Below are 22,179 nucleotides of genomic sequence, written 5' to 3'. Positions count from 1 at the left end.
CATGATTTAAAAGCCAAAAGCAGGCGTGAGTACAAAACACAGAAGACATGCAAATATTTCATTCACGTGTCATCTCTATTTTGGATCCACTCTTGTTTATTTGGCTTTAGCAATACTGATGGATTACTGACCAAATGCTGACCAAGTAAAGGCGGATGCTCCACAGACAGGATCCGTTTTTTTTGGGTTGTTGTTATGACGGATGAGAAGAAGCATAAAATAAACAGTGACATCAACTCAAACGTACTGCTAGCACCCTCTCCACTCTGTCAGGGGGGCTCTACTTGTCTCAGCGTGTAACAGAATATCTATGTGGAATCAGCTGAAGACGGTGTAAAAGGAGTGCGCTCCTGTATTACAACCAGTGCCCCACGACAAAATGGAGGCTGTTGTGAAGCCCTCATGGAGGCTAATCTGCAGCAGCGAGACAAACCTGCATCAACGCGAGGCTAATAAGCAGCAGCAGTAGACCAACCAGTTGCTGCTAGAACACTTTATGGCTTTGCAGACAGCAGGAGCAACCCCGAACGTCCACGCGATGCCCAGAAAGCAGTCCGTGCCGCGATTCCTAAGATGACCCCCACAGACGACATCTAAACCTAACTTGCAATGTATGAGAAAGTGGCCAGAAGCTACCCGGAGACCAGTGGGCTGAGGTCGTTGCTCCATTCCTGGCATCTGATTCCTAGCGGGTGTATTTCGACTTACCGATCAAGCGGCCGACTACCAAAAAGTAAAGGGTGAGATTTTGGCAAGACTGGGGGTGAATGTCTTGGTCCGGGCCCAGCGGGTACATCAGTGGGGGTTTAAGCCGGCTAAGCCTGCCAGACCTCAGTATTATGACTTACTCCACCTCTTGCAAAAGTGGCAACAGCCTGATGTGCTGAGTCTCACGGCTATGCTGGATAGACTATTGGCTGATATGTTCTGGAGGGCCCTGCCACCCCCTCTCCAGCACTGGATCAGCCAGGTGTCTCCTGGCAATGCCCTGGAAATGTTGGACCTGGTGGAGCGCTACGAGGCTACTAAGAATGTTACAGGGGGTACTTTTGGGAGGGGGGCAGTCAGACCCAGCGACTTGTACCAACCAAACCCACCTGTGATGTACACCCTACTGACCTGGCTCCGATAGTCTGCTGGCGGTGTCAGGAGCCGGGCCATGTAAGAGCTGACTGTCCACATCAGGTGGAACCCATGGATACTAACTATGGCTACCATCAGTCGTTATATGCCAGGAAGCTGTGTGCAGCAGGTACCCCAGAAACTCTAAACAACTTGTGCCGGGGGGAAGTGGGAGACACTCCAGCGGAGGCTCTGCTGGACTCAGGGAGTCTGGTGTCCCTAGTAAGGGTTCCCCTGGTATGGTCCACGGAGTATACTGGCTGGAAAGTCGGGGTCATGTGCATTCATAAAGACTTAAAAGACTATCCCACCGCCCTGGTGTCTGTAACCACAGGGGCCGGCAGGTGGACTCACAAAGTGGCAGTTGCCACAAATTTACACTACAAACTTATAATAGGGAGAGACTTCCGAGGGCTTCCAGGCACTGTGGCCTGCTACCAGAGTGACTGATACCCATGAGACATGGGTAACCCCAGCAGAGTGGCCTTGCTCCAGGGGGAGGCCAGAACCCTGGGAACCCGAGGCCGAAGGGCCAGCAGTAGGGATGACCGCCACTTTGGTGAAAGAGGGGGGGGGGGGGGAACCCCACAGAATGTAATGGTGGGAGATGTAGAGGACTTGCCGCCGGGGCCTGAACTGGCAGACCTCAATGTCTCTGGGGATAATATTGGTACTGCACAACACCGAGACCCAACCCTATCCCGAGCTTGGGGAATTGTATTAATAGTAGATGGTGAACCACAACAACGGTGAACCACAACAACCGGGGGCAGAGTTGGTGTTTCCCCATTTTGTGGTTCATCAGGATATGTTGTATCGGGTAAACCAACTGGGGGGTGAACATATTGAACAGTTGGTGGTGCCCCAGGCTTATTGCAAACTCGTGTTATAGTTAGCCCACCAACATGTTCTCGGGGGGGCATCTGGGAATGCAGAAAATACAGGACCGGATACTACAACGGTTTTACTGGCCCAGTGTGTTTAGAGAGGTGGAAGAATTCTGTAAGTCTTGCCCGACCTGCCAGGCAACTAGCCCCCAGCACCTTTTCCGCAGTCCCTTGGTACCTCTCCCGATCATCGAGGTACCGTTTGAGCAAATTGCGATGGACCTCGTAGGCCCAGTACCAAAGTCCGCTAGAGGACACCAACATATCCTGGTCATCCTAGATTACGCCACTCGGTACCCGGAGGCGGTGCAACTTCGACATACATTGGCTAAACTGAGCTAAGCTAAGGAGCTAATGGAGATGTTCTCCCAAGTGGGGCTACCTAAAGAGGTTCTGACTGACCAGGACCTTTTTATGTCCATGTTTATGAGGGAGCTCTGTAAGTTGCTGCATATCAAACAGTTACGGACGTCCGTTTACCATCCGCAAATGGACGGTCTGGTTGAATGGTTTAATAAAACATTAAAAACCATGTTAAAAAGGGTAGTGTCTAAAGATGGGAAGGACTGGGACCTTCTTCTGCCCTATGTCATGTTCGCTGTGCGAGAGGTGCCCCAGGCCTCTACTGGGTTCTCGCCCTTCGAATTACTTAATGGCAGATATCCTTGCGGTTTGTTGGACGTAGCCAAAGAAGCGTGGGAACAGCAACCCACTCCGCATAAAAGTGTCCTGGAGTACATTACCAAGTTGCAACAGTGGATAGACCGTTTTGCCTCTTGTCAGGGAGCATATGGAGGCAGCTCAGCGAGCCCAGAGTCGGATCTATAATCGGCAGGCTCGGGTCTGGATCTTTAACCCGGGTGATCGGGTTTTGGTCCTGGTGCCGACCGTGGACAGTAAATTCTTGGCTGGGTTGCAGGAACCCTACGAGGTACACCAGCCAGGGAGGTGAAAGCCAGAGCAGGTGTACCATGTGAATTTGCTCAAACCGTGGAAAGATATGGAAACCTGTACTGAAGACAGCCCGCGACCAGGTTTTCTAAGGGAAGAGGTTCTGGCCCCTCTGTCTGAAGCAGGGGAAGCGGCTGCCACAGTAAGAATGGCTGACAGCTTCTCCTCTAAACAGGCTCAGGAGGACAGGGAGTTTATTGGCCGGAACACGGATGTGTTCTCGGACCTCCCTGGATGCACTTTCATAATTCGGCATGACATTGTCACTGAGCCTCAGGCGAAAGTCTGGCTAAAACCATACTGGGTACCCGACGCTCGGCGACAAGCCATCTCGGAGGAAGTGCAGATGATGCTGAGGCTAGACGTCATTAAGGAGTCTAAAAGTGAGTGGGCTAGTCCGATAGTGCTAATACCCAAGCCGGATGGGACACTTCAGTTTTGTAATGATTTCCGAAAATTAAACGAGATCTCTAAGTTCGATGCATATCCCATGCCCCGAGTCGATGAGCTAATTGAAAGGTTAGGACAAGCCCGGTATTTCTCAGTTTTGGACCTGACGAAAGGGTATTGGCAGGTGCCCTTAATGGAGGCTGCTAAAGAGAAAACTGCCTTCATCACACCGGAGGGACTATATCAGTACAAGGCGTTACCCTTTGGTCTGCATGGCGCCCCCGCCACCTTTCAAAGGCTAATGGACATTGTACTTCGTCCACATCGTCGGTACGCTTCGGCATACCTGGACGATATCGTCATCCACAGTACCGACTGGGAAAGTCACCCTACCCAAAGTACAGGCTGTAGTGGACTCCCTTAGGAATGCTGGGCTAACCGCTAACCCCAAAAAATGCGCGATAGGTTTAGAGGAGACTAAGTACCTGGGGTATGTCATTGGGCGCGGAGTTATCAAACCTCAAGTGAACAAAATAGAGGCAATTCGAAATTGGCCCGACCTGTCACCACTAGGCAAATAAAGTCATTCCTAGGAATGGTGGGCTATTACATGAGGTTTGTTCCCCACTTTGCTACAGTGACTGCGCCATTGACAGGGCTCTTGAAGGGACACAAGTCAGTGATGGTTCGCTGGGATGATTAGGCGGAAGAGGCGTTTTCCGCTTTGAAGTTGGCCCTGTGTGCGTCCCCGGTTTTGGTGATGCCCGACTTCAAACGGGAATTCATAGTACAGACAGACACCCTTCGAAGTAGGCCTCGGTGCTGTACTGCCTCAGGAAGTCAACGGGGAGGAGCATTCCATTGTCTTCCTAAGCCGCAAGCTTACCGCAGCCGAAACCAGGTACAGTATAGTGGAGAGAGAGTGCCTGGCTATCAAGTGGGCACTCGAGTCTCTCCACTACTATTTGTTGGGGAGAAAGTTCTGTCTGGTGACTGACCCCTCCCCTCCCAAGTGGATGAGCCAGGCCAAAGAGAGAAAAGCCAGAGTCATCAGGTGGTTCCTATCCTTACAGAACTTTAAGTTCTCCATAGAACACAAGGCAGGCCGGTTGCAGGGAAACGCGGATGCCCTGTCCCGGGTATACTGTATGGCATGTGTTCACCCCCTCAGTGTTGAACAAAGGGGGTAGGTACGTATGTAAGAAGGTACAAGGAATCATCGTGGATGATAGGTATGTGTCACCGAGGTTCCTGGCCTCGGTGGAGTAAGAGCCAGTTTTCATGTGTCAGCAGCAGTTGCTGTTTGACACTTTGCTATTTAGTATGGCTGTAAATACAGTAGCTGATCCGGGATGGCTCATACTGGGAATAGTCAAAGTGATCCCCACGTTCCAAGATGGGTTTTGTCAGGCCTATAAAAAACAGCCAGCAGTGTCAGGTGTGGGGAATTATCTCTCTCTGACATTGAAGCTCTGGCAATCTCTGTACCGGGATCTGAGCCTTATGCCAGGCTGGAGGCCTGAATCCGGGACGGCTGCTCTGTTCTGAGCTATGCCAGTCGTGTGTGGATTAACACCCAGGACAAAAGGTGACTGTTATGTTTTTGAGCTCTCTGGGTGTGAACTAATACTGCAAATGAACTGTCATACTGTGTACTTGCAACAAGTGTGAATAAACACTGAAGTTTTTGAGTTATAAATTGGTCTTTGACTCTATACTGCGTCCGCTTGTCCTGACTACCAGAGCGAGTCTCCACAGCCCATATAAATGTGCCGCTGATCACTTGAATGAGTGAAACGCACCACTTTACAAAGTTTTGGTGAGATCCTGGGAGTCTGTTTCGGGAAGGAAGGCGCAGCCCTCAAGTCTTGGGAAGAACGCTTGACCAAAGTCAACCAAAGAATCGGACTGTGGAGCCTCAGACAACTCACGAATGAGGGCAAAGCACTCGTCCTGCGTAAGGAAGTTCTGCCTGTGCTACAGTACACCGCACAGGCATGGCCCCCCTCTTGCCAATGTTTCCAGGGCCATCACCAGGACTGTGTTTCGCTTCGTTTGGGGATCCAAGATGGACAGAGTGAAGCGAGCCATCATGTACAAAGAGCCCCACAATGGCGGAAAGGGCATTCCGGATCTGCTCACTTTACTGCAGATCGCTTTTGTTTGTGACATCGTTCGTCGGACTCTGAGAACAGCCAATGGCTCTGTGGGCAAGGCTATGTCTCGCTTCTTCCTCCTGCCCTTCTGGAGGGGTCTGGGCTGGGACAAGTGGGACAGCTCCATCCCTTACAACTGGCACTCTCTCTGGTATTACGGAGATGTTGTCAAGTTTGTGAGGGAACACCAACTGGAGGGCCTCAAGCCCGCCTTGTGGAAACCAAAGACTATCCACAAGCTCATCAGAGCAAAGCATGCGGTGAAGTCAATTCCTGGGATCCATGACGACACCGTAGAGACAGTTTGAACTAATCTGTCATCAGGTTAACCAACGGGCACAAGGACTTGTCATGGATGGCTATACAGGGAGGACTGCCAATTCAGTCATTCATGCACGCCTGGAACCTGTTCAAAACCTGGTACTGCCCCAGGTGCCCTTTCATGGAGGAAACATCGTACCACCTGTTTTGGGAGTTCCCCTTTGCGCAGGGCCTGTTGGATGCCCTGGAAAATAAACTCAAAGACACTATATGGCTTGCCAGGAACCAGCTTATTCTCAGGAGGGAGAACATGTCCGTCCTCGACTGCCGCAGACTTATCCATAGTCTACAGTGGGATTACAACATCTTGGATGTCAATGACGAAGAAGAGGACTAAACCAGTCTCCTTCCCCCTCTCCCCCCGTTTGCTCCTGTCTTCTCAATAAAGCTGAAGGCATGTGATTTCCCCTCCCTATCCCCTCCTTCCCACCCCCCACCCCCCTCATCACTTTCTAAATGCTTTGTTGAAAGGTTTTGTGATTGAATAAGTATGCTAGCGTAGCATGCATTGTGATAGAATTTGTCGGCAGATAAGAACCATTTGGCCCATCTAGTCTGCCCAATATACTGAATACTATGAATAGCCCCTGGCCCTATCTTATATGAAGGATGGCCTTATGCCTATCCCATACATGCTTAAACTCCTTTTCTGTATTTGCAGCTACCACTTCTGCAGGGTGGCTATTCCATGCATCCACTACTCTCTCAGTAAAGTAATACTTCCTGATATTACTTTTAAACTTTTGCCCCTCTAATTTAAAACTATGTCCTGTTGTAGCAGTTTTTCTTCTTTTAAATATTCTCTCCTCTTTGACCTTGTTGATTCCCTTAATGTATTTAAAAGTTTCTATAATATCCCCTCTGTCTCGTCTTTCTTCCAAGCTATACATGTTAAGGTCCTTTAATCTTTCCTGGTACTTTTTATCCTGCAATCCATGTACCAGTTTAGTAGCTCTTCTCTGAACTCTCTCCAAAGTATCAATATCCTTCTGGAGATATGGTCTCCAGTACTGCGCACAATACTCCAAATTAGGTCTCACTAGTGCTCTGTAGAGCGGCATGAGCACCTCCTTCTTTCTACTGGTAATGCCTCTCCCTATACACCCAAGCATTCTGCTAGCATTTCCTGCTGCTCTATGACATTGTATGCCTACCTTTTTAAGTCTTCTGAAATAATGACCCCTAAATCCCTTTCCTCAGATATTGAGGTTAGGACTGTATCACTGATTTTAAATTCGGCTCTTGGGTTTTTACGCCCCAGGTGCATTATCTTGCACTTATCAACGTTAAATTTTAGTTGCCAGATTTATGGCCATTCCTCTAGTTTTCCTAAATCCTTTTCCATTTGGTGTATCCCTCCAGGAATATCAACCCTGTTACAGATCTTTGTGTCATCAGCAAAAAGACACACCTTACCATCGAGGCCTTCTGCAATTTCGCTGATAAAGATATTAAACAATATGGGTCCCAGAACAGATCCCTGAGGTACCCCACTGGTAACAAGAGCATGGTCTGAATATACTCCATTGACTACAACTCTCTGTTGTCTGTCCCTCAGCCACTGCCTAATCCATTCAACAATATGGGAGTCCAAGCACAAAGACTGCAATTTATTGATAAGCCTTCTATGTGGGACAGTATCAAAAGCCTTACTAAAGTCTAGATAAGCGATGTCTACTGCACATCCGCCATCTATTATTTTAGACACCCAATCAAAAAAATCTATAAGATTAGTTTGACATAATCTCCCTGAAGTAAACCCATGCTGTTTTTCATCTTTCAATCCATGGGATTTTAGATGTTCCGCAATCCTCACCTTAAGGCCTCATGCACACGACAGTATTTTTTCACGGTCCGCAAAACGGGGTTCCGTTGGTCCGTGATCCGTGACCTTTTTTTTCGTCCGTGGGTCTTCCTTGGCCGTGCGGAGCCAAACGGATCCGTCCTGATTTACAATGCAAGTCAATGTGGACGGATCCGTTTGACGTTGACACAATATGGTGCAAATGCAAACGGATCCGTCCCCCATTGACTTTCAATGTAAAGTCAGGAGTCCCTATTATACCATCGGATCGGAGTTGTCTCCAATCCGATGGTATATTTTAACTTGAAGCGTCCCCATCACCATGGGAACACCTCTATGTTAGAATATACCATCGGATTTGAGTTACATTGTGAAAACTCATATCCGACAGTATATTCTAACACAGAGGCATTCCCATGGTGATGGGGACGCTTCAAGTTAGAATATACTACGAACTGTGTACATGACTGCCCCCTGCTGCCTAGCAGCACCCGATCTCTTACAGGGGGCTGTGATCAGCACAAATAACCCCTCAGGTGCCGCACCTGAAGGGGTTAATTGTGCTGATCACAGCCCCCTGTAAAAGATCAGGGTCTGCCAGGCAGCAGGGGGCAGACCCCCCTCCCTCCCCAGTTTGAATATCATTGGTGGCCAGTGTGCGCCCCCCCCCCCCCCCGGCCCCCCCTCCCTCCCTCTGCTTAATGATCTGTCACTTACCAGTAGGAGGAGCTCCCGACCGGTCACAGGCAGCGCAGCAGGTAAGTATGATGCTTCTAATATTGCTAAGTAACCATGGCAACCAGGACTGCAGTGGCGTCCTGGTTGCCATGGTTACCGATCGGAGCCCCAGCGATTAAACTGGGACTCCGATCGGAACCAATGATCGGGGGAAGGGGGGGGGGAGAGAGGGGAGGCCGCACACTGGCCACCAATGATATTAATGCAATAGAGGGGGTGCCGGGGGGGCACACACTGGCCACCAATGATAATACAATAGAGGGAGGGAGGGGGCCGCACTGGCCACCAATGATATTAATACAATAGAGGGAGGGGGGGGCCGGGGGGGGCCGCACTGGCCACCAATGAAATTAAAACTGGGGAGGGAGGGGGGTCTGCCCCCTGCTGCCTGGCAGCCCCTGATCTCTTACAGGGGGCTATGATACGAACAATTAACCCCTTCAGGTGCGGCACCTGAGGGGTTAATTGTGCGGATTACAGCCCCCTGTAAGAGATCGGGTGCTGCCAGGCAGCAGGGGGCAGTCATGTACACAGTTCGTAGTATATTCTAACTAGAAGCGTTCCCATCACTATGGGAACGCCTCTGTGTTAGAATATACTGTCGGATTTGAGTTTTCATGCATGCTGGATCCACTCTGCTTTTTACCATTTTTGGTGCCATAATGGCCTCCATTACAAGGGATGCAGGTACCAACATGCATGCCGAGCCCACTCTATACCTTTCCTTGATTAACCTGTCTGCCCCATAGGTTGATTTTAATTAGTTTCAGTATAAAGCTGTAGCCTGCTCACACTACATTCATTGGAAGCTGTCTGGCACAAGGAAAGGTATAGAGTGGGCTCGGCATGCATGTTGGTACCTGCATCCCTTGTAATGGAGGCCATTATGGCACCAAAAATGGTAAAAAGCAGAGTGGATCCAGCATGCATGTGGATCCAACACTCCCTGAACTTTATGGCGGCCATTATGGCGCATAACAGGTAGTATTTGCTGTTAGGACCCATCTAACAGAGATCGCCTTGATGTACGGCAGACAGGCTCAGATGGTTTTGTACAAAATGCATTGGCAAAGCATCTCACTTTATAAATAAGCGTAGCATTAGCACTATAATTTTTGGCATTATTGTACTTTATCTGATTTGCAGAGTGCTGCTGCATTGTCTCATTTTTTCCTCTAGGTCTTTGCCATGGCGGCGTGCACCTGCGCACTGAGAGGTGCTGACTAACCCCCTTTTTTTGAAGATTTGCCTTCAATAGTGCCACTTTTAAGTAGTCCCATTTCTCCTGGACTCCATTGAAACTTTTCCAATCTGATAGGGACTCGTATAGTGTAGGTTAGCCTGTGCTTTACATTACAATGCCATGCTCGCAAAGAAGACTGTAAGTAATTTATTAAGTGCTGCCTCGTGGCCTGCGCTGCGTCGCAGTACTAAAGTATGTATGACGATTGATTGTAATAAAGGTGTTTTCAATCAAAAAGTCAGTATCTAAACAGTGGAGTCCAATCTCTGGCACCCACACAGAACAGCTTTTTGAAGGGGCTGCAGTGATTGGAAGAGCGTTGTGGCCTCTTCATAGTAAGCGCAGCTCCATGCATCATATAGTAGCTATGCTTATTATTCCAGATCAATCCCATTCATGTCAGTTAAAACAGAGCTGAACTAACTTCACGTAACCAATGAAGATGATGTCACAGGTCTTGGAAGAGGCCACATTCAAACAGTTGATCCTCTAGGGTGGCTTGAGTTGGATCTCACTAATCAGATAATAATGACCTATTCTCAGGATATTAAAGAGAAACGCAGATATTGATTATATAGCCGCCTTTCTTGGGAGGTATATATACACTGCTGTAACACTTACTTGATAAAGACTTGTAATGAGTTGAAATATCTCTATGTTCGGTTGAAATAAACGTCACAAAGGGATTGCAAAGAAGAGCGCTGCGGTTCTCTCTATTTACTATTAGTACCCGGGACCGATGAGCCAAGGCCCTATACTGTGAGCGCCATATAAAATGAACATTGGAATCCACTGAGGTGGACTTAGGGTGTACTGTTGTTCTAAGGATTGATACTATTCTGAGATTATGTCATTAAAATTTAGATTTGTTGTGGAAATATCTAGAAATAAAAATCAGTTCCATTTATATGAACAAGGTTGTTTCAGCAACAAGCACAGGTGAATGGGACAGTTGCTGAAACAACGGGTTGAAGCCTTTAGGGGCACTAGATTATATGGTACAAATTATGACCGCTTCAGAGAACATGCTACAAGAGAGCCTAAACCCTGTGTCCCATAATGTCAATGAGGAATTTATATTCCCAGCTATGTTCCTTCTGTAGCTTTGGATTGACACAATCATTAAAGTCTGCTGGCAATTGACAATATTTGCAACTTCCTAATTAACTTATTTAATCAGCACTTTCAGTGTCAACGCAAATCCATAATGTCACAGAGAAGATGTTGAGGAGTTCAGAACACTTGAACTTAAACTAATTGTTGTGGAAAAGTGCAGAAGTACTGTAAGAACAGCCTCTTCCTGGGAATGACACATACAGTGGATATAAAAAGTCTACACACCGCTGTTAAAATGTCAGGTTTCTGTAATGTAAAAAAAAATTAGACAAAGATAAATCATTTCAGAACTTTCTCTACCTTTAATGTGACCTATAAACTGTACCACTCAATTGAAAAACAAACTGAAATCTTTTAGGTGGAGGGAAGAAAACAAAAAATACTAAAATAATGTGGTTGCATAAGTGTGCACACCCTCTTATAACTGGGGATGTAGCTGTGTTCAGAATTAGGCAATCACATTCAAAATCATGTTAAATAGGAGTCAGCATACACCTGCCATCATTTAAAGTGCCTTCTGATTAACCCCAAATAAAGTTCAGCTGCTCTAGTTGGTCTTTCCTGAAATTTTCTTAGTCGCATCCCACAGCAAAAGCCATGGTCCACAGAGAGCTTCCAAAGCCTCAGAGGGATATCATTGTTAAAAGGTATTAGTCAGGAGAAGGGTACAAAAGAATTTCCAAGGCATTGGATATACCATGGAACACAGACAGTCATCATCAAGTGGAGAAAATATGGCAAAACAGTGATATTATCAAGAACTGGACGTCCCTCCAAAATTGATAAAAAGACGAGAAGAAAACTGGTCTGGGAGGCTACCAAGAGGCCTACAGCAACATTAAAGGAGCTGCAGGGATATCTGGAAAGTACTGACTGTGTGGTACATGTGACAACAATCTCCCGTACTCTTCATATGTCTGGGCTATGAGGTAGAGTGGCAAGATGAAAGCCCTTTCTTACGAAGAAAAACATCCAAGCCAGGCTACATTTTGCAAAAACACATCTGAAGTCTCCCAAAAGCATGTGGGAAAAGGTGTTATGGTCTGATGAAACCAAAGTTGAACTTTTTGGCCATAATTCCAAAAGATATGTTTGGCACAAAAACAACACCATCACCAAGAGAACACCATACCCACAGTGAAGCGTGGTGGTGGCAGCATCATGCTTTGGGGTTGTTTTTCTTCAGCTGGAACTGGGGCCTTAGTTAAGCTGGAGGGAATTATGAACAGTTCCAAATACCAGTCAATATTGGCACAAAACCTTCAGGCTTCTGCTAGAGGAACTTCATCTTTCAGCATGACAACGACCCAAAGCATGCATCCAAATCAACAAAGGAATGGCTTCACCAGAAGAAGATTAAAGTTTTAGAATGGCCCAGCCAGAGCCCAGACCTGAATCCGATTGAAAATCTGTAGGGTGATCTGAAGAGGGCTGTGCACAGGAGATGCCCTGACAGATTTGGAGCGTTTTTGCAAGGAAGAGTGGGCAAATCTTGCCAAGTCAAAATGTGCCATGTTGATCCACTGTACAGTCGTGGCCAAAAGTTTTGAGAATTACATAAATATTGGAAATTGGAAAAGTTGCTGCTTAAGTTTTTATAATAGCAATTTGCATATACTCCAGAATGTTATGAAGAGTGATCAGACGAATTGCATAGTCCTTCTTTGCCATGAAAATTAATTTAATCCCCAAAAAACATTTCCACTGCATTTCATTCCTGTCATTAAGAGGTTCAATTCTTGTTAAGAAGGCTTCAGGGCGTCCAAGAAAGTCCATCAAGCACCAGGATCGTCTCCTAAAGAGGATTCAGCTGCGGAATCGGATTGCCACCAGTGCAGAGCTTGCTCAGGAATGGCAGCAGGCAGGTGTGAGCGCATCTGCACGCACAGTGAGGCCAAGACTTTTGCAAGATGGCCTGGTGTCAAGAAGGCCAGCAAAGAAGCCACTTCTCTCCAAAAAAAACATCAGAGACAGATTGATCTTCTGCAGAAAGTATGGTGAATGGACTGCTGAGGACTGGGGCAAAGTCATATTCTCAGATTAAGCCTCTTTCCGATTGTTTGGGGCATCTGGAAAAAGGCTTGTCCGGAGAAGAAAAGGTGAGCGCTACCATCAGTCCTGTGTCATGCCAACAGTAAAGCATCCTGAGACCATTCATGTGTGGGGTTGCTTCTCATCCAAGGGAGTGGGCTCACTCACAATTTTGCCCCAAAACACAGCCATGAATAAAGAGAAAAAGTTTTAGCAGCTCTCACCTCTAGCCACCTGCGTGAAGCACGGAAGGAAAGTGACTTGAACCTAGCCACACTTGATAAGTCCAAAAAACAAAGAGGTTGATTCCAGCTTTTGACGTATAAAAAGTATTCTTTATTCGGCTTGCAGTATTAAGATCCAACAAATGTCACATGGAGAGACACAAATAGATTGTGACGCGTTTCGGGCTATGGTATTGAGCCCTTCATCAAGGGCTATGGTATTAAGCCCTTGTCTTGATGAAGGGCTCAATACCATAGCCCGAAACGCGTCACAATCTATTTGTGTCTCTCCATGTGACATTTGTTGGATCTTAATACTGCAAGCCAAATAAAGAATACTTTTTATATGTCAAAAGCTGGAATCAACCTCTTTGTTTTTTGGACAGCCATGAATAAAGAATGGTACCAAAACCCCCTCCAACAGCAACTTCTTCCAACAATCCAACAACAGTTTGGGGAAGAACAATGCATTTTCCAGCACGATGGAGCACCGTGCCATAAGGCAAAAGTGATAACTAAGTGGCTCGGGGACCAAAACGTTGACATTTTGGGTCCATGGCCTGGAAACTCCCCAGATCTTAATCCCATGAATCGCTTTAGATTGAATAAGGTTAGTCACTGGGAACTCAATCGCATATACAACTTGTATTTAGCTCTTCCCCATCCCCAACAAGCAGCCCTAGCGGCGTCCCGCTATGTTAAAATCTCAGCGGCGTCCCGCTGAAACAATTGACTGTGTGTTCCTAACACACATAAGCCGGCATAAAAAAATCGAACGATCTTACCATTCGATGGAGCAAGTGCCCAAAAAATTGCTCTGGACGTTGGTCTATAAGTAATCGACCGTAGTCTTACGAATTGCTTCCGTCTAAACTCCCACGCCGGCGACTTGTTTGCACGTGGACCTCGATAGTTGTGCACAGTCTTTAATTCGACAAGATTTTAGTCACCTACTGTGCGGCAGACGGTATTAGATGGGCACTTCCGTATAATATTTCTTCATCACACTTGGAAAGAGATCCTTTGAGGGATTTAAACCAGATGCGTTTGGGGGTATTGAATAACCCCTTCCTCAGTGGTTACCAGTCCCCCCAGAATGCCCCTCTTTTATAGGGGTTGTGATGTCATACAAAGTCCGGTCTGGATCTTCTTGTTATCGGAACCAGATAGTAATTTTGATAATGATCCAATATAGTAAATGCTGCTATGTGTGAATAATACTTTAGACATCAGTTTATAAATATAAATACATATGACCATCTTGTTAATCGTAAAATCAAGAGAAACAGGAGGAATAATAAAACCAATCAAAAAATACCCAAGCAATATTGTAGCTCAAAATCCCAACATACAGTTACACAAACTTAGTTATTCTTTCAATTGGTCTACAAAACGCATCGGATCCCATGCGGTACCGGTTCAGCAATGATGCGGTTTTGTGAAAAAATAGCTAAATGGATAATCCACAATAATCCCTCCTATAACTAGGGGTATATTATAGCTATGATATACTATATATCCCAAAATGTATTGTATTAAACATAATATATATCCCAAAATGTATTGTATTAAACATAATATCCCATCTAAACATAAGTCTGTTTCTTGCTGCTGGGAAGAACTTCTTAGCGCAGATAATAACGAAGCAAAGGGTGGGGGCCCCTTACCAAGGGAAAACCAGCCCGGAATTAAAATACCTGGCGAAGTTAACCGTCGGCAAGGGGCGCCCACCTGATCTCTAAAGGAAACCAAAGAGTTCGAACTCTGCATTCAGACCATCAGGGAGCAGGGTATCCATTGGGTTTCCAATCTAGACATCTTAGCAATATGATTCCCACCCCTCCAATCCTTTTCTACTTTATCAATGGCCGCAAATTTTAGGCCTGATGGATTTTTATCATGGGCAATTCTAAAATGGTTAGCCAATGAGTGGGTTTCCAGACCTTTCTTAATGTTAGTTATATGTTCTGATATGCGTTTCTTCAATGACCTTTTGGTCCTCCCAACGTATTGGCGTTTGCACGGACACATCGATTTTACCCTGTCCCACAATTGTTTTAATTTTAATGGTGAATAATTTTTACAAATTCAAGGGACTGCTATGGGCACCAGGTTCGCCCCCAGTTATGCCAATTTATTTATGGCCAACTGGGAGGAGCAAGTGGTGGCACCCAAACTGGGGACGGACCTGGTGCTATGGCAAAGATATATCGATTACATTTTTTTCATTTGGAAGTCAGGTAAAGAGAAATTGGATGTTTTTTTAGAAGTAGTTAATTTTAATGAATATATTTTAAATTTACGGGTGTAACAAGTAGGGAAAGTTTGGAATTTTTAGATTTGCTAATTTATGTGGATGATAAAAAATTAAAAAGTTGTACGTATATTAAGCCGTCAACTAGGAATAGTTATATTTTATACAGCAGTTGTCATCTCCCTAGTTGGCTTATTAATATTCCTCAAGGTCAATTTCGACGAATAAAACGAAATTGTACACTAAACACACAATTTGAACAAGAAGCTGATAAAATGAAAAATGAGTTTTGAAAAAAGAATATCCCGTTGCACTGATAGATGGAGCACTGAACATAAAGCCCAGAAGGAACAAAAGGGAGATCAATTACGGTTAATATTACCATAGTCATGACCACAAAAAGATTAAGACCATCATACAAAAACATTGGCATTTAATATATAAAGATAAAATAATAGCCTCTACCATTCTTACAAAACCCCTTATCACATTTACTAAAGCTGCAAATTTAGGCAATAAAGTAGCACCTACAATTAAAAATGATATGAACCATACCACTTCGATCCACAGTTGGGCGAATATTATTATTATTTTTTTAGATGTGGGCAATGTAACAATTGCAAGATCACTACTTTTCCTCGAATAACTAGTGAAGTAATGTCAACTACAAACAAGCACAGACACTCTATAAAGCACTTTTTATCTTGTAATTCTGAAAATGTGATTTATATCGTAGAGTGTCCGTGCAAACGCCAATACGTTGGGTGGACCAAAAGGTCATTGAAGAAACGCATATCAGAACATATTGCTAACATTAAGAAAGGTCTGGAAACCCACTCATTGGCTAACCATTTTAGAATTGCCCATGATAAAAATCCATCAGGCCTAAAATTTGTGGCCATTGATAAAGTAGAAAAGGATTGGAGCGGTGGGAATCATATTGCTAAGATGTCTAGGTTGGAAACCCAATGGATCTTTGAGTTGAATGGTGGTCTGAATGCAGAGTTCGAACTCTTTGGTTTCCTTTAGACATCAGGTGGGCGCCCCTTGCCGACTGTTAACTTCGCCAGGTATTTTAATTCCTGGCTGGTTTTCCCTTGGTAACGGGCCTCCACGCTTTGCTTCGTTATTATCTGCGTTAAGAAGTTCTTCCCAACAGCAAGAAACAGACTTATGTTTAGATGGAATATTATGTTTAATACAATAAATTTTGGGATATATAGTATACCATAGCTATAATATACCCCTAGTTATAGGAGGGATTATTGTGGATTATCCATTTAGCTATTTTTTCACAAAACCGCATCATTGCCGAACCGGTACCGCATGGGATCCGATGCGTTTTGTAGACCAATTGAAAAAATAACTTAGTTTGCGTACCTGTATGGGATTTTGAGCTACAATATTGCTTGAGTATTTTTTGATTGGTTTTATTATTCCTCCTGTTTCTCTTGATTTTACGATTAACAAGATGGTCATATGTATTTATATTTATAAACTGATGTCTAAAGTATTATTCACACATAGCAGCATTTACTATATTTGAGTAAAGGATCATTATCAAAATTACTATCTGGTTCCGATAACAAGAAGATCCAGACCGGACTTTGTATGACATCACAACCCCTTTAAAAGAGGGGCATTCTGGGAGGACTGGTAACCACTGAGGAAGGGGTTATTCAATACCCCGAAACGCGTCTGGTTTAAATCCCCCAAAGGATCTCTTGCCAAGTGTGATGAAGAAATATTATACGGAAGTGCCCATCTAATACCGTCTGCAATTTTTTGGGCACTTGCTCCATCGAATGGTAAGATCGTTCGATTTTTTTATGCCGGCTTATGTGTGTTGGGAACACACAGTCAATTGTTTCAGCGGGACGCCGCTGAGATTTTAACATAGCGGGACGCTTGTTGGGGAAGAGCTTAATACAAGTTGCGGGACTGCTTGTTGGGGAAGAGCTTAATACAAGTTGTATATGCGATTGAGTTCCCAGTGACTAACCTTATTCAATCTAAAGCGATTCATATGGGATTCAGACGTTTATCTTCATGCTATAAATCTAAATCGAACAAACATCGATCCTCAAGAGTTTGAGGTTTTGCGTTCCACACCATTGATTGCTGCTATTGTGTATGCTGTTTTATTAACGGTTTGAATATCAGTATATGCGCTTTGTTTTATATAGCGATTTTTTATCGATTATGTTATCGATTTTATTGTGATACTATTTTATTGTAGATGTCCTCGATTTTTATGTTCTATCCGATATTTTAATGTTACTAGTTTACCCCCTAATTGGGTAGTACTAGGTATATCTAATAAATTCAGTATTGGTCGAGATATCAGAGAGTGCCCAGTTTATTTTTGTTTATATTGTCATTTTATTGAGTAAATAGGGTGAACCTACTCTACTGAGAGCACCTCATATGATCTCTGGCTCCTCCTGTGCGTCACAATATTTTATATTCTCAATTGTCAAATTTACCAGACAATTTTCCATATTACTGTTAAAGGGATTCTTTCACCAGGATTAACGATATGTAGATATTTATATGTGCCCATTAGTCTTCATGCAGTGTTTACAATGATCCCTCTGTTTATTCTCTGTGTGCCTTATATTCTTATAAAAAGCAGTCTTATTCATATGTAAATCACCTCTGTCAGGAGCCCAAGGGGTTGTCCCACGATCTCCTGGAGCCCAGCCGCGCCCCTCGATCCGAAGGCCAGCACCGCCTACTACTTAATTTATTCACTGCACTATCCTGACGTCATGTTATCTCTGCTCCATAGTCTCGCGCAGGCGCAGTGGACACTGTAGTCTGCGCCCTTGCGGACTACTGGCATCGGCTTCAAATTGCTCCCTGCGCACCCTGATCGGACCGGAAAATACTTTCTTTCTCTGCGCAAGTCGATCAAAATTGTCAAAGGAGCGATTGCTGCCAGAAGATTCCTCCGCCTAGGACTGCCTTGCGCAGAGAGAGTCTTTTCCGGTCCGAATGGGGTGCGCAGGGAGCCGGGACATGCGCAGTAGACAGGTTGAAGCCGGTGCCAGTAGTCCGCACGGGCGCAGACTACAGTGTCCACTGCGCCTGCGCGAGACTACGGAGCAGAGATTACATGATGTCAGGATAGTGCAGTTAATAAATTAAGTAGTAGGCGGTGCTGGGCTCCGGATCGATGGGCGGTGCTGGGCTCCAGGAGATCGTGGGACAACCCCTTGGGCTCCTGACAGAGGTGATTTACATATGAATAAGATCGCTTTTTATAAGAATATAAGGCACACAGAGCATAAACAGAGGGATCATTGTAAACACTGCATGAAGACTAATGGGCACATATAAATATCTACATATCGTTAATCCTGGTGACCGAATCCCTGATGCTATTCAGATATTCAAAAACTGTAATGACAATGTTTTTCCTCTTCCGTAGTAATGAGCAGCAGGGGTCATATTCGAATTTGCGTATATTCAAGAATATTTAGTAGAAGATTCGCCGAATATTCGCAAATTCGAATATTCGTTAGGAGTAGTGTTGATTGCGAATTTTCGGAATACGAATTTTCGCAATGAGAATTTTCATAATGAGAATCAATGAGATTGTGAAAACTCAGATCCGATGGTATATTCTAACACCCAGGCGTTCCCATGGTGACGGGGACGCTTGTCGGGGAGGAGTATGTCAAAGTGGAACAACTGTACAGATTTAAAAAAATAATACGAATATTCTAGAATATATTCGATATAGTGCTATATATTCGTTTTTCGAATATTCGAAAAAGAAACGAATGTAGAACAATTTAGCTAATATAGTGCTATAATCTTTTTTTTTAATAGTTGTCATTTTTTTCCAATCTGAACTTGAGATGAGAAAAAAATTACAACTATTAGACAAAGAAGATTATAGTAGCTATATTAGCTAAATTGCTCTATATTAGTTTTTTTTCGAATATTCGCTATATTGCTATATATTCTTGTTTTTGAATATTACAAATATTCTAAAAAACAAATATATTCGTTTTCTAGAATATTATAAAAAAAAAAAATCTGTACAGTTGTTACACTTTGGCACACTCCTCCCCGACAAGAGTCCCCGTCACCATGGGAATGCCTTGGGGTTAGAATATACCATCGGATCTGAGTTTTCACAATCTCATTGATTCTCATTACGAAAATTCGCATTACGAAAATTCGCATTACGAAAATTCTCAATCAACACTACTCCTAAAGTCAAAGATATTGCAGCCTTCTCATTGGCCCACAGGCTAGAAGCAGGGAGGGATCATGTGTACTGATTTAAAAAAAAATCTCGAATAATCGAAATTATGAATATATATCACTATATTCTATATATTCGCGAATTGCCGATATTCGAGATAAAAATTTCCAATTAGAATATTCATGATCAACACTACTCTTCCGGTGATCACAGTTCCCTGCTCTGTGCCGCTCTCGATTGTATGCGCTCTCCCTGGCTCTTAAAGGGCCACTTGGTGCACAGGCTAATCTGTTCCCAGCCTAGGACAGCATTCCTTGGGGTATATATGGCACCTTCCTTGTTGGAAAGATGCCTGAGCAATAAAGTTCATAGTTTTGTTAATTCATACGAAGACATACTGCTACTGCATGTGTTTTCTGACCTCCCATGTTTGACCTCTGCCTGATAACCATATTGATCCTGTGCCACCGGTCCTGACCGGTGACGCAGGCAGTAAAGCCAGATCCCTTGGACAACAGCCTCAGGTGTAGACCCAAGTCAAATGAATTCAGTGGCACAGTGGGTCCACACCAATTGGGTTACAAAACCCTCTCCAAGTCAAGAACTAGCGGCCATTAGGCACAGTCCTTTGCATAGACTTGAATAGGTCCGTTAGAAAAAGTGATTATACTAACCTTTATTGTGTACTAATTAAATGCTACCATGTTTTTCGTATTGTATAGAATAGTAGTTGTCAATTTGCTATCAATGTCTGTAGAGTATCAAATAACTATTCTGCGTCAGTTCATATTTATAAAATATAGTATTGTATTGATTGGGAGGATTGTGAACAACCTATGGAAATACACACAGGGGACGCTGAGTACTGAACTCTACTTCCAACTCCAAATGTATACTTTTCCTCTATGATCTAATCCATCTTAGAGCACCATGTCTCTATGAAACGTACAGTTTCCTAATTTCTTTTTAAACATCTAATGCTCTGGAAAATGGGCTAATCCCATATGAAAACTTTCAAGTAGATGCCATCTTAATACAATGCCATCGTACATGAAATGTCAAGGCCAAAATAAATTATGAGATATTATGATTGGCAGAATCTATAATGTATGACATTAAATTACCATAACTATCAAATAAATGGAACGGGATATCTGCATGTTTTACATCTGTAAATGACCGGAAATGTATGCATGATATATGATAGGGCTGTATATCATATCTACTGGAAGTCTTGAAAAAGAACTGTCAACACTGGAAATTTTGAGTCTTTGCATAAACCTAATGTATTCGGCAATAAAATAAAAAAATAAATAAATGTATGAAATGCTCAGAATTGTACTTAAAGGGGTTTTCTGGGACTTTATAATTGATGACCTATCTTTAGGATAGGTCATCAGTATCTGATCTGTGGGGGTCCGACACTCGGGACCCCCACCGATTAGCTGTTTGAGAAGGTCGCCGCACTTGCAATAGCGCAGAGGCCTTCTCACAGCTTTTCCTAGGCCAGTGACGACATGTTCATCAGTCACATGGCCTAGGTGCAGCTCAGCCCCATAGAATTGAATGAGGCTGAGCGCAATATCAAGCACAGCTGCTATCAAATGTACGGCGCTGTGCTTGGTAAGCATGGAGAAGGCCGCAAGGCTCACAGGAGCGTCGGTACCTTCTCAAAGGGCTGATCTGGGGGTCACTGGTGTCAGAACCCTATCAACCAGATACTAATGACCTATCTGGAGTATAGGTCATTAGTTATAAAATCTTACATAGAAACATCGGACAAAAGAACTAATAACACGGAAGCAGCAAACTGAAAACCAAAATGTGTCAGTCTCAAAACTTTTGGCGTGACTGTAAATAGTGATGTTGGAACATTTGTATGGCCAGCATAATGGATCCATCCGGTTTCCGTTATGCATTCCATCATAGAATTGCGATATGGTCTGTGGTAACGGAATCCATAACGCAATTCAGCATATACCTGAACCCGAACTTGAACTTCAAAAATTGAAGTTCGCTCTTCCCTACTCTGTGTGTGGCCATGTGTGTGCACTGCTCTCTGCCTTTTAAAGGGACAGCTTGTATGAAACTCATCTGACTCTAATCAATGCAAATCTGCCACATGATTCTTAAACTGGCTTCCCATGGTGCTCTGGACCTGAACCATAAAGTTCTGCTGTCTGCTAAGGTGTTTGTCCTTCAGATTTCTTTTACCAACCTATATATTTTACTTCATCTACTTGAATTCTGCCTGCCATTAATATCCTGATTACAGCTTGTGACCAAACTCTGCCTGCCCTCATCTAAGCACTGAACACAATTTCTGCCTGCTGCCTTTGTACCATGTCTTGGTGTTTTACTTCCATCTATGAGAGCTACATCTATCTATCTTTAAGAACGTAATGATTCAATGTGAGTGAGGGTCAAAGGCAGGGTTGCCAACCAAAATATTTCTTTTTTCTGGACAACTTATCCCAAAATCACAGACAGCCAACATTTTTTACGGATAAATTGGAGAACCATAATGAACGATAAAGATTCTAAGTAATACATGTCTATAGCGCAATATACTGATAATACGTCGTTACCAGCATTTATTGTGAGCTGTAAAATTATCATAATTACCACCAAAATAATATAGTCAACTACCACTAGCCTCCAAAAAATTGTGGACACATCTATTTGTTTCGTGGACACAGGAAAAAAGTTGCCTATTTTTATGG

This window comes from Bufo bufo, chromosome 4 (assembly GCF_905171765.1).
Source record: "Bufo bufo chromosome 4, aBufBuf1.1, whole genome shotgun sequence".
Classification (NCBI taxonomy): Eukaryota; Metazoa; Chordata; class Amphibia; order Anura; family Bufonidae; genus Bufo; species Bufo bufo.
The sequence above is the reverse complement of the archived record's forward strand: the minus strand, read 5'-3'. Positions refer to the sequence as shown.